The 14,151-nt window shown below is 34.6% G+C and overlaps 2 protein-coding genes across 15 annotated transcripts in view; both read left to right on the forward strand.

Moving 5' to 3' along the window:
- OSBPL8 (oxysterol binding protein like 8) overlaps positions 1–14,151 on the forward strand; it is a 196,692-nt gene that overhangs the window by 34,127 nt on the left and 148,414 nt on the right. The gene's annotated exons all lie outside the window — the stretch shown is intronic.
- Positions 1–14,151, forward strand: part of BBS10 (Bardet-Biedl syndrome 10) — a 178,724-nt gene that overhangs the window by 7,701 nt on the left and 156,872 nt on the right. The window contains exon 2 of the mRNA XM_082418943.1: positions 551–2,690. The gene's annotated coding sequence lies outside the window, so the exon portion shown is untranslated. The remainder of the gene's footprint in view (positions 1–550; positions 2,691–14,151) is intronic.

Consider the following 14,151-nt stretch of genomic DNA (forward strand, 5'->3'; position numbering starts at 1 on the left):
TTTCTCTTCCCTCTTGCATCTCCCTCCCTCCCACCCTCCCCATCCCATCCCTCTAGGTGGTCACAAAGCACCGAGCTGATCTCCCTGTGCTATGCGGCTGCTTCCCACTAGTTATCTATTTTACATTTGGTAGTGTATATATGTCCATGACACTCTCTTACCCTGTCACATCTCACCCCACCCCCTCCCCATATCCTCAAGTCCATTCTCTAGTAGGTCTGTGTCTTTATTCCCGTCTTGCCACTAGGTTCTTAATGGCCTTTTTTTTTTTTTTTTTTCCCTTAGATTCCGTATATATGTGTTAGCATACTGTATTTGTTTTTCTCTTTCTGACTTACTTCACTCTGTATGACAGACTCTAACTCTATCCACCTCATTACAAATACCTCCATTTCATTTCTTTTTATGGCTGAGTAATATTCCATTGTATATATGTGCCACATCTTCTTTATCCATTCATCTGTCGATGGACATTTAGATTGCTTCCATGTCCTGGCTATTGTAAATAGAGCTGCAATGAACATTTTGGTACATGACTCTTTTTGAAAAGGTGTCATTCTTTTATAGTTCCAGTGTTGCAGTCAGAACTAATGTTTGTTGTGTGTTAGTCATTTTATTATGGCCTTTTAATGCGTGGAGCTGTGTTTTGAGAATGTGATCTGACCTATGGCATCTTTCCATTAATTCAAGAATGTCTCGTGTTTCTTCTGAGTTTTACTCTACTTCTGTTAACTCTCTGTCATAAGTTTTACACAATTGTGATAAAAGACGTGGTGTCAGAGTAGAGTGAATATTGAAGTCAGTGCAAAAATGATCAGTTGAAAGACACTATTTGGAATCTCATTTTTCTACCTGACATAAGTACGGTATTATCTGTTTTTCAGTCTTACCTTTATCTAAATGTGGGTAGGGTACTTAGAAGGCACATGTTTTTATTTTTTTATATTCTTTAAAAAATTTTTATATTGGAATATAGTTGACTTACAATGTTGTGTTAGTTTCAGGTGTACAGCAAAGTGATTTAGTTATACATGTACATGTATCTATTCTTTTCAGATTCTTTTCCCATATAGGTTATTACAGAATATTGAGTAGAGTTCCCTGTGCTATAGTAGGTCCTTATTGATTATCTATCTTATATATAGTAGTGTGTCTGTGTTAATCCCAAACTCCTAATTTATCTCTCCCAGAAGGCACATGTTTTTAGGTTAAAACTAAAATTCACATCCACTTGACAAAAAAAAAAAAAAAAACAGTAAAAAATTATTTAATCAGAAAATCGTTGCCAGTTACAACTGAGCCCTCTAGATTGATAAAGGTCCTGGACAGTCTTGTCCTCTCCCTTAAGGTTGATACCCTTTGACCTATAATGGAGGGCAGCTTTCCTGGAACAACTCCTGCCCACCTCTTTAACTGAGTAAGAGAAATGATGTAAGAGACAAGAGGTTTGGCTTGGGAAAAAATGGGAGAAGGGCATGAGATTAGCTAGAAACTAGAGCAAAGGCACATTAACAAGGGCAGGAGAGGCTCAGACTGCTCAGTGCACCAAAGGAAGCTGCAGTTAGAGAGTGAGAAGAAAAAGGAGGAGCTTTAAATGAATGAAACGTGAATTCCTTTCCACATTCTCCTTTTATTCTCCAGTGGTCTCACAATCCCATGTTGTAGTCCGTCTCTCCTCAGAAGACTTTAGTAGCACATGGCAAAAACTGTGACGTTGGTACACCAATGACTGTTGAGAAACACTGATGTAGAGAAAAATAGTTAAGTTCATATCTGGTAGCAAATTATGTAGCTGATGGAGAAATAAACATTTGAAAAAAAATCAGTTAATACTTTTGTGCTATATATTGATGAATAGAGCCCAGTGATTGGAGTATTTGCCTATGAAAGTAATATTCTTTTTAGTGAATACACCTATTTTCTTCTCTTGAATTACTTAAAACATCTGTCATCACAGTGAGACATGTAGTAGTACTCTGGTTATGCCAGAAATTTGTTTGAAGGTTCTTTGAATTCAAATTGAAATAGTATAAATAAGAACAGTTAGCAACAATGGAGGGCAACATGAATAAGCTTTCACAAAAAAATTGATATACAACTTAACATACACTAAAGTGCACAAATCATAAGTGTACAGCTCAATGAATGTTTATTTATGTAAATGTATGTATACACGCATGTCACCACAACTCAAGATAAAGAATGTTTCCAGCCCCCAGTAGGCTCTTTCATTCCCCCTGCTGGTCAGTAACTCCCCTCCAAGGGTAATCACTTACTCTAATTCTTCTTGAGCCTTTAGAACAGTGGTTGGACATAAGTGCTCAAAAATATTGACCAAATGAATGAGGTCTTAAGATCTTATATGCTTGAAGGGATTCTTTGTACATTGTAATCATTAACTTTGTAGTTTGTTTTCCCTTTATAATTTGTATTTTTTTAAATGTATAAAATGTTATTACATTTGACCGTTTTTCTTTATTTCTTATGCTCCTTCAAAGATAAATTATTTCTTCATGCATTAGGTAAATATTCAACTTTTTTTTGAAATATTCAACTTTTAATCCCCCTCTCATAATTTGAACTAAAATATTTAATTCATAGTTGATCTGCAATTAATTTTATTGTGGTCTTAAATTATTTTTTTCCAATTTGAAAGTAGATATTTTAAAGTTCAAATAAATCAATTTTCAGTTGTTTAGAGCATATCTATTTAAAGTGCTGCCATTTGTACAGAATGATTATTGCTTTCCCAGTAAAATTATTTATACTGTGTAATATGTACAGCAGTAAATAACCTTAAATTTAGATTTTGAACTTTCTTTGACTATTAACTAATGGTTGTGTTGAATAAATGTGTTGATAAAAATAGTGAATGCATATTCTTTTTCTTCACTTTTTTAAAAGATTTCCAGAGATTGTATTACTTTATATATTTTTTTTCTTTTCTCTTTACTCTTTTTTAGAAACATATTTTTAAAAATCATATTTTCACACCTGTAAAATAGCAAGAAAAATTTCTTGATAACATCAAATGTCCAGCCAGTGTTCAGTTAATTCTTATTGAGAAATTTTTTTACAGTTTATTTATATCAGGATTCAAATAAGCTTCATACACTGCAATGTTTCATATGCCTCTTTCTGCCTTTCTTTTTTATTTTTTGGGTGTGCCACGTTGCTTGCAGGATCTTAGTTCCCCGACCAGGGATTGAACACTGGTCCTGGCAGTGAAAGCACTGAGTCCTAACCACTGGACCGCCAGGGAATTCCCTGCAATGGCTTATATGCTTCTGGAGTATCTATTAATCCATAGGTTTTTCCTACATTTTTTTTCCTTTGTCAGTTTATTTGTTGAAGAAGCCTGGTTGTTTTGTAGTTTATCACAGTCTGGAGTTTGCAGATTGAATCTCCATGGTATCGTTTAATGTGTTCTTCTGTTAGCTTCAGTTCCCATAAATTGTAGTTAGATCCAGAGGCTTGATATGAATGAGGTTTGATTTTTCTTTTTTTTTTTTTGGTCAGGAGTACTCCACAGTAGTGTATATGTCTACCAGGAGGCATTAATACCTGGTTGTCCTTTCTCTGTTTTTAAAATAAAAACATGACTTTCTTATTATACCCATTTTTCAGGATTTGTGTGAAGATTAGTGATGATTTACGGAAGCATACAGAAAAATCCCTGACATTTCTTTTGTATTTAATAAATGATTTTTCTTACAACTCTTATTTGGCTTTCCAGATTAAATTTGTAGTTGTACCAGCAATAGTTATGAGATGCTAAAAGACCAACAGAGCTGAACCTATCAACTCCTAACAAATATTTACAATCCTTTACAGATTGTTTAAATTATTTTGTGCTTAGTTTATCCATTGAAATTTTTGTGCCTGCTATTGTATTGCTTTCATAGCCAGTTTTTAATTGGGTCCATGGTTTGGTGTTTATGGACATTTTCATTCTTCTATAACTTATTTATCTCCAGTTTTATTTATCTTAAGAACAGTCTGTTAACAACATTAAAGGGTTCATTCACCTCAGAGGCCATTTCATTCTCTTTTCTCTCAGTCCTTTATTGTTTACATATATACTTCAAGTGGTTGTAATTCACTGTAGTACCTAAACATTGTATTTTGTGTTCTAAAAGAAGTTAGTATATCATAGTCTCTATTCCATATTACTTTATAGTCATCATAACCTTTTTTTAAAAAATGGAGTCATCATGCTTTTCCATTGAGAAAATTTGCCATATTCATAACTGTTCTTCTGGGGTTTTTTTGTTTTTTGTTTTTTTTAAATTCACAGATCAGTTCATAATTTGATAGTTTTTTTTTTTTTAACTTTGGGTTTATTTATTTATTTATTTATTTTTGGCTGTGTTGGGTCTTCGTTTCTGTGCGAGGGCTTTCTCTAGTTGCGGCAAATGGGGGCCACTCTTCATCGTGGTGCACGGGCCTCTCATTATCGCGGCCTCTCTTGTTGCGGAGCACAGGCTCCAGATGTGCAGGCTCAGTAGTTGTGGCTCACGGGCCTAGTTGCTCCACGGCATGTGGGATCCTCCCAGACCAGGGCTCGAACCCGTGTCCCCTGCATTGGCAGGCAGACTCTCAACCACTGCGCCACAAAGGAAACCCCTGTTCTTCTGTTTTTGAGTTGAATGAAGAGGTATACTATGTTGACCTTTAAAGTATGCTACTTCGAATTTTCTTTTTCTTGGAGATGAGTTGGTGGGGAATCAGCTTTTTAGAAAATACATGTTGTTTAAATGCCCTAAATATTTCTCTTGACTCTGTAAAGAGCCGCTACATTCTCTATGAACTCTGCCCTTATTCTTTCAGCAGCTTTTTTGGGGGTAAGGAGGGGATACTTTAGAAATTTGGAAGGAAGAACAAAACAGTAAGCTTTCTTCTGCTTCTTAAGTTTTTTTTCCTCTAGGGAAAGAGAAAAATAAGTTTATGGTTAATTTTTCAGCAGATAGTACATATTGACACAGTGGGAATGACAGAATTTCTTACTGGAAACTCAAGATAGGAATATGCTGCATTTCAGTGCTATAACTGTTATTGGCTTAGGACCTTGTTCATGTTCTTTAACCATAACACATTTTTTCAGGTGTTATAATTTGTTTTTATTTAAGCTTTTTTTTTTCTTTTAAAACTTTAAGCATTCTAGAACTACTTAATTTGTGGGCAGTCCTTAAGAAGCAGCAAACTTACAGCACAGTTTACTTGAAAGATTTAAGACAACCTATTAATGGGAAAGGCATAGTCATTTGCTCACAAATGAGACAAGAGATCATCAGGTTTAAATGATTCAATGTGAATAACTAGTGCATGATGGAAAGGGATCACAATGCCACCATGATTGATTTATTTCTAAACAGAACCAGACAAATTCATCTTTGAGGAAGGTTGATATGTCTTAAATCTGATCTCTAATTATGGTATTTCTAAATAGGAAAACTGCACACCACTTTTTCCCCTAAATTAAAAAAATTGTGGTAAAATATGCATAACAAAATTTACCATCTTAACCATTTTTAAGTATACAGTTAAGTGCATTCATATTGTTGTGCAACCATACAACTGTTCATCTCCAGAACTCTCTTCATCTTGCAAAATTGAAATTCTATACTCATTAAACAATAACTCCCTATTTCCCCTTCCCCCAGCTCCTGGCAATCACCATTCTACTTTGTCTCTATGATTTTGACTGCTCTAAGTACCTCATATAAGTGAAATCATACAGTTTTTGTTTGTTTTTGTGACTGGCTTATTTCACTTAGCATAATGTCCTCGAAGTTCATCTATGTCATAGCATGTGTCAGAAATTTCTTCTTTTTTAAGACTGAATAATATTCCTTTGTATGTGCATTCATATATCAATGTACACTTCTGTGTTTTAGCTATTGTGAATAATGATGCTATGAACATGGGTGTATAAATATCTGTTCAAAACCCTACTTTAAGTTGTTTTGGCTATATACCCAGAAGTGGAATTGCTAAATCAGATAGTAATTCTATTTTTAATTTTTTTGATGATCCACCAACTGTTTTCTATAATGTTTGTACCATTTTACATTCCCACCAACAATGCACAAAGACTCCAGTTTCTCCACGTTTGCGACACACCACTTTTTAATGTACTTCTTTTAGTAGGCAGAAACATTAGTCTTGTTATTTACACTCCTTTACAGTCATACATGTTTGCATAATTAGGAATTGAGTTTTGGCTACTGTGAAAACCCAAGGTGTGTGTTATGAACAGTTACAGATATTATCATTCACTCTATGTTATAAAGTGCTGATTTAGTGGGTGTAAGAAAGATTTGGACCTTGTTGGATTCTTAGAGTACAAGAAAAACTTTTAAGAAGAGAATGGCAGTTAAGTAAGGTGATGGAAAGAAATATTTTGCTCTTTTCTATCTAACACATTATTGTTTTGAGAACTTTCTTCTGGAGCAGAGGAACGTCAAAATGTTACCTGCTCCAGTTGCTTCTCTTCCACCTTATCTTATAGTGACTAGGAGAAGCAACTACTGAATGGACCCAGGTTCACCAGTAGTTTATTTTAATTTCTTAAGAAGGCCTAGTTAAATAGCATGTTTAAATGTGAGTTGTCAAATCCAAAGTACACAGACTTGAATGAAATAGGGCTGTTCTTACATTGACTTAAATTTTTTCTTCCATCCTTTCACACTTCCTCCTCAGTCATCTGATTATCACTAATGTAATATATCTACTATGCAATATGTTAGTGCTACTGGAAATGTTGAAAAATATATGACTGGTCTCCTGCCTTAAGGCTTATGCATATTCTCTTCTTGGAATTTGTTTCTTGCCATTCTTTGTGTAGCTAACTGCCACTCATCCTTTAGGTCTCAGCTTAAAGCATCATTTCCCATGAGAAGATTCACATGACCTCAGGTGGTCATGGACCATGTGTGTTTGGTGCACCTTGATTCTCCAGAAGGTAGCATATGCCTGACACCTATCAGGCAACTCATTAATTTGTATAAATTGAATGTCATCATGGAGCTTTGGATCTAAATGGAGGAGGCAGGTGGGTAAACAAATATTTAGAAATACAGTGTGATCAGTTCTGTGCTAGAAGCACTTTGAGAGCACAGAGGAGGAAACAACTCTGCACTAGAGGAGAAATGGAGTCTATTTGCTGTTGTCTGTTCCTTTTTAGAACTAGTGTGAGAATGTATTTTTCAAGTTCATTCATTCATTTTCAAACATTTGGCATGTCTGTTTATGCCAGGAAGTTCATAACAAAGCTTTCCAAAACAAATGTCCCATATTTGGGGTCTTGCAGCCTTTTGTTTAAAGTTGTCTCTGAGATGTTTTGTAGGAGGGTGTGTGGGAGGTAGAGAGGGGAAACTGTCATTCTTGTTTCTGGTGGTTATTAGACTCATAAGCTCCTTGTATGTCATTTTGATTTTTTAGGTTCTTGAAGCCAAATATTTGAAGTTTACCATTGTCATCTATCTCAGCAAATATAATCTGTTTGTATGGTACATAGAACTATAATAGGTATTAATTACCATTCTTCAAACAAAGTACCAGATGATAGAAAAATACAAGTGAATGAATACATTAATAAATAGATAATATTTCTTTTTTGGAAAGTTTTTTTTTTATTATGGTTTCAATAGGACTATTTTGATTTTCTGTTTCTTCTTGCAGAAGTTTCAGTAAGTTGAATTTTTCTGGGAATTTGTCCATTATAAATTTTCAAATTTACTGGTATAGAGGTATTTATAATTTCCTTTTAGGATGTTTTTAATGTTTGGAGGATTTGTTGTTTTGTCTTCTTTATCAATCATAATATTGATTATTTCTACTCTTTTTCCTTGTTTAGTCTCACCTAGCATTCATTAATTTTATTCTTTTCAAAGAACTAATTTTTAACTTTGTTGATTTCCTTTTTTGTATTTTAGTTTTCTATGTCATTTATTTCTGCTTTTTTGTTTCCTTCCTTTACTTTCTTAGATTTAATTTGCTCCTCTTTCACATTTTTTGAAATGATGATTAGTTCTTTAGTTTTCAAACTGCCTTTTACAGCTATAAATTTTCTCTGCATACCTCAAGTTTTGATAAATAGCGTTTTTATTATCATTTAGTTAAAAACTTAATTTTCCTTGTTGCTTCCTAATTGCCACTGTGATTACTTTTTTAATCCATAGCTTATTTAGAGGTATATTTAATTAATTTCAAAATACATGGAGATTTTCTAGTTAAGTTTTTGTTAGTGATTTCTAGCTTAATTGCATTGTGGTCAGAGATCAGTCTGCATGTTTTCAACATTTTGCAAGTTATTTGAGACTTGCATTTTGGCCCAGCATGTAGTCAAATTTGGAAATATGTATATTTGAAAAGAATATATTGTGGTAGTTGGGTGCAGTGAAATTTATAGGTCAGTTAATCAAGTTTTTAAATCCACTGTTCAGAGCTTCTATATCCCTTTAGTTTATTTCATTTTTTTCAGTACTTAACTTTTCCCTTCTTTGGCTATTGGTAGCCCCTTCAAGTTGGCTCCTGAGTCTTCATTATGTGACTCCAGTAGTCTTTGATAGCTTTCTTGCTCTCTGGAATACAAGATACTCTAGGCTCATCTCGTACATTTGTTGTCTTAGATCTGGAATATGCCATTTCTTCAAGAAGCCGTGGTGTCTTTTAATGAGAAATGTTGTTTAGAGACTACAGACTGGGTGTCTTGGTCTGGTTGCTACTGGGTTGGTTACTGTTTCTATGGGCTATTTTGCTATTATTTCTTTTTTTTTTTAATTGAAGTATAGTTAATTTACAATGTTGTGATAGTTTCAAGTGTACAGCAAAGTGATTCAGTTATATATGTATATATACATATATATATATTCTTTTTCAGATTCTTTTCCATTATAGGTTATTACAAGATATTGAGTATAGTTCCCTGTGCTATAGAATAGGCCCTTGTTGTTTACCTATTTTATATATGGTACTGTGTATATGTTAATCCAAAACTCCTAATTTATCTCCCCCTCACTCCACTATCTCCTTTGGTAACCACAAGTTTGTTTTCTGTGTCTGTGAGTCTATTTCTGTTTTGTAATAAATAAGTTCATTTGTATTTTGCTATTTCTTTTAAAACACATGAAGCTCCATAGTTTACTTTGGTATGATTTTTTCTCCTCTTGAGGTTTTAAAAGCGGAAGTATGAATGTATAGTAAGAGGAGTCTTAATGCAGCTTTCTGAAGGTTGGGTTGCTTGATATCTTTAGAGAAGCTTATATGACTTTAAGTGAGTTATGTTCTGTAATTCATAAATAATTTCTTCTCTGTATCCAACTCCACAAAATGTCCAGTGTTTTATACATATGATAGAATCTTGATGTAACTAAAGTTTATTTTAAAACTAGGAAATTAATTTTCTAATCTATCCCTTTTCCACACCCATTTTTAAGAAAAATAAACTGTGTAGTAATTTGATATTACTTCAGTTGTTTTTTTACTTTTTTTGTTTTTGAATTTTATTTTATTTATTTTTTTATACAGCAGGTTCTTATTAGTTATCCATTTTATACATATTAGTGTATATATGTCAATCCCAATCTCCCAATTCATCACACCACCAACCCCTGCTGCCACTTTCCCCCCTTGGTTTCCATACGTTTGTTCTCTACATCTATGTCTTAATTTCTGCCCTGCAAACCGGTTCATCTGTACCATTTTTCTAGGTTCCACATATATGCGTTAATATAAGATATTTGTTTTTCTCTTTCTGACTTACTTCACTCTGTATGACAGCCTCTAGATTCATCCACGTCTCTACAAATGACCCAATTTCGTTCCTTTTTATGCTTGAGTAATATTCCATTGTATAAATGTACCACATCTTCTTTATCCATTCGTCTGTCGATGGGCATTTAGGTTGCTTCCATGACCTGGCTATTGTAAATAGTGCTGCAGTGAACACTGGGATGCATGTGTCTTTTTGAATTATGGTTTTCGCTGGGTGTATGCCCAGTAGTGGGATTGCAGGATCATATGGTAATTCTATTTTTAGTTTTTTAAGGAACCTCCATACTGTTCTCCATAGTGGCTGTATCAATTCACATTCCCACCAACAGTGCAAGAGGGTTCCCTTTTCTCCACACCCTCTCCAGCATTTGTTGTTTGTAGATTTTCAGATGATGCCCATTCTAACTGGTGTGAGGTGATACCTCACTGTAGTTTTGATTTGCATTTCTCTAATAATTAGTGATGTGGAGCAGCTTTTCATGTGCTTCTTGGCCATCTGTATGTCTTTGGAGAAATGTCTATTTAGGTCTTCTGCCCATTTTTGGATTGGGTTGTTTGTTTTTTTAATATTGAGCTGCATGAGCTGTTTATGTATTTTGGAGATTAATCCTTTGTCCGTTGATTTGTTTGCAAATATTTTCTCCCATTCTGAGAAAATATTTCTTCTTGTTTGTAGTTTCCTTTGCTTTGCAAAAGCTTTTAAGTTTCATTAAGTCCCATTTGCTTATTTTTGTTTTTATTTCCATTACTCTAGGAGGTGGATCAAAAAAGATCTTGCTGTGATTTATGTCAAAGAGTGTTCTTCCTATGTTTTCCTCTAAGAGTTTTATAGTGTCTGGCCTTACATTTAGGTCTTTAATCCATTTTGAGTTTATTTTTGTGTATGGTGTTAGGGAGTGTTCTGATTTCATTCTTTTAGCTGTTCAGTTTTCCCAGCACCACTTATTGAAGAGACTGTCTTTTCTCCATTGTATATCCTTGCTCCTTTGTCATAGATTAGTTGACCATAGGTGTGTGGGTTTATCTCTGGGCTTTCTATCCTGTTACATTGATCTATATTTCTGTTTTTGTGCCAGTACCATATTGTCTTGATTACGGTAGCTTTGTAGTATAGTTTGAAGTCAGGGAGTCTGATTCCTCCAGCTCCGCTTTTTTCCCTCAAGACCGCTTTCGCTATTCGGGGTCTTTTGTGTCTCCATACAAATTTTAAGATTTTTTTGTTCTAGTTCTGTAAAAAATGCCATTGGTAATTTGATAGGGATTGCATTGAATCTGTAGATTGCTTTGGGGTAGTATAGTCATTTTCACAATATTGATTCTTCCAATCCAAGAACATGGTATATCTCTCCATCTGTTTGTATCATCTTTAATTTCTTTCATCAGTGTCTTATAGTTTTCTGCATACAGGTCTTTTGTCTCCCTAGGTAGGTTTATTCCTAGGTATTTTATTCTTTTTGTTGCAGTGGTAAATGGGAGTGTTTCCTTAATTTCTCTTTCAGATTTTTCATCATTAATGTATAGGAATGCAAGAGATTTCTGTGCATTAATTTTGTATCCTGCAACTTTACCACATTCATTGATTAGCTCTAGTAGTTTTCTGGTGGCATCTTTAGGATTCTCTATTTATAGTATCATGTCATCTGCAAACAGTGACAGTTTTACTTCTTCTTTTCCAATTTGTATTCCTTTTATTTCTTTTTCTTCCCTGATTGCCATGGCTAGGCCTTCCAAAACTATGTTGAATAATAGTGGTGAGAGTGGACCTCTCCTGATCTTAGAGGGAATGGTTTCAGTTTTTCACCATTGAGAATGATGATTGCTGTGGGTTTGTCATATATGGCCTTTATTATGTTGAGGTAGGTTCCCTCTATGTCCACTTTCTGGAGAGTTTTTATCAGAAATGGGTGTTGAATTTTGTCAAAAGCTTTTACTGCATCTATGGAGATGATTATATGGTTTTTCTTCTTCAATTTGTTAATATGGTGTATCACATTGATTGATTTGCATATATTGAAGACTCCTTGCATCCCTGGGATAAATCCCACTTGATCGTGGTGTATGATCCTTTTAATGTGTTGTTGGATTCTGTTTGCTAGTATTTTCTTGAGGATTTTTGCATCTAAATTCATCAGTGATATTGGTCTGTAATTTTCTTTTTTTTTGTAGTATCTTTGTCTGGTTTGGTATCAGGGTGATGGTGGTCTCATAGAATGAGTTTGGGAGTGTTCCTTCCTCTGCAAATTTTTGGAAGAGTTTGAGAAGGATGGGTGTTAGCTCTTCTCTAAATGTTTCATAGAATTCACCTGTGAAGCCATCTGGTACTGGGCTTGTTTGTTGGAAGATTTTAAATCACAGTTTCAATTTCATTACTTGTGATTGGTCTGTGCATATTTTCTATTTCTTCCTGGTTCAGTCTTGGAAGGTTATACCTTTCTAAGAATTTGTCCATTTCTTCCAGGTTGTCCATTTTATTGGCATAGAGTTGCTTGTAGTAGTCTCTTAGGATGCTTTGTATTTCTGCAGTGTGTGTTGTAACTTCTCCTTTTTCTTTCTAATTTTATTGATTTGAGTCCTCTCCCTCATTTTCTTGATGAGTCTGGTTAATGGTTTATCAATTTTGTTTATCTTCTCAAAGAACCAGCTTTTAGTTTTATTGATCTTTGCTATTGTTTTCTTTCTTTCTGCTCTGATCTTTATGATTGCTTTCCTTCTACTAACTTGAGTTTTGTTTGTTCTTCTTTCTGTAGTTCCTTTAGGTGTAAAGTTAGATTGTTTATTTGAGATGTTTGTTGTTTCTTGAGGTAGGATTGTATTGCTATAAACTTCCCTCTTAGAACTGCTTTTGCTGCATCCCGTAGGTTGTGGATCATTGTGTTTTCATTGTCATTTGTCTCTAGGTATTTTTGGATTTTCTCTTTGATTTCTTCAGTGATCTCGGTTATTTAGTAATGTATTGTTTAGCCTCCATGTGCCTGTGTTTTTTACATTTTTTTCCCTGTAATTGATTTCTAATCTCATAGCGCTGTGGTCAGAAAACATGCTTGATATGACTTCAATTTTCTTAAATTTACTGAGGCTTGATTTGTGACCCAAGATGTGATCTATCCTGGAGAATGTTCTGTGTGCACTTGAGAAGAAAGTGTAATCAGCTGTTTTTGGATGGAATGTCCTATAAATATCAACTAAATCTATCTGGTCTATTGTGTCATTTAAGCTTGAGTTTCCTTTTTAATTTTCTGTTTGGATGATCTGTCCATTGGTGTAAGTGAGGTGTTAAAGTCCTCTACTATTATTGTGTTCCTGTCGATTTCCTCTTTTATAGCTGTTAGCAGTTGCCTTGTGTATTGGGGTGCTCCTATGTTGGGTGCATATATATTTATAATTGTTACATCTTCTTCTTGGATTGATCCCTTGTTCGTTGTGTAGTGTCCTTCCTTGTCTCTTGTAACATTCTTTATTTTAAAGTCTATTTTATCTGATATGAGTATTGCTACTCCAGCTTTCTTTTGATTTCCATTTGCATGGAGTATCTTACTTTCAGTCTGTATGTGTCCCTAGGTCTGAAGTGGGTCTCTTGTAGACAGCATATATATGGGTTTGTTTTTGTATCCATTCAGCAAGCCTGTGTCTTTTGGTTGGAGCATTTAATCCATTCACGTTTAAGGTAATTATCGATATGTATGTTCCTATGACCATTTTCTTAATTGTTTTGGGTTTGTTTTTGTAGGTCCTTTTCTTCTCTTGTGTTTCCCACTTAGAGAAGTTCCTTTAACATTTGTTGTAGAGCTGGTTTGGTGGTGCTGAATTCTCTTAGCTTTTGCTTGTCTGTCAAGCTTTTGACTTCTTTGTCGAATCTGAATGAGATCCTTGCCGGGTAGAGTAATCTTGGTTGTAGGTTCTTCCCTTTCATCACTTTAAATATGTCATGCCACTCCCTTCTGGCTTGTAGAGTTTCTGCTGAGAAATCAGCTGTTAACCTTATGGGAGTTCCCTTGTATGTTATTTGATTTTCCCTTGCTGCTTTCAGTAATTTTTCTTTGTCTTTAATTTTTGCCAATTTGATTACTATGTGTCTCGGCGTGTTTCTCCTTGGGTTTATCCTGTATGGGACTCGTTGCTCTTCCTGGGCTTGGGTGGCTATTTCCTTTCCCATGTTAGGGAAGTTTTCGACTATAATCTCTTCAAATATTTTCTCTGGTCCTTTCTCTCTCTTCTCCTTCTGGAACCCATATAATGCGAATGTTGTTGCGTTTAATGTTGTCCCAGAGGTCTCTTAGGCTGTCTTCATTTCTTTTCATTCTTTTTTCTTTAGTCTGTTCCGCAGCAGTGAATTCCACCATTCTGTCTTCCAGGTCACTTATCCGTTCTTCTGCC

The sequence above is a fragment of the Balaenoptera physalus genome, assembly GCF_965194825.1.
Source record: "Balaenoptera physalus genome assembly, chromosome: 13".
NCBI lineage: Eukaryota > Metazoa > Chordata > Mammalia > Artiodactyla > Balaenopteridae > Balaenoptera > Balaenoptera physalus.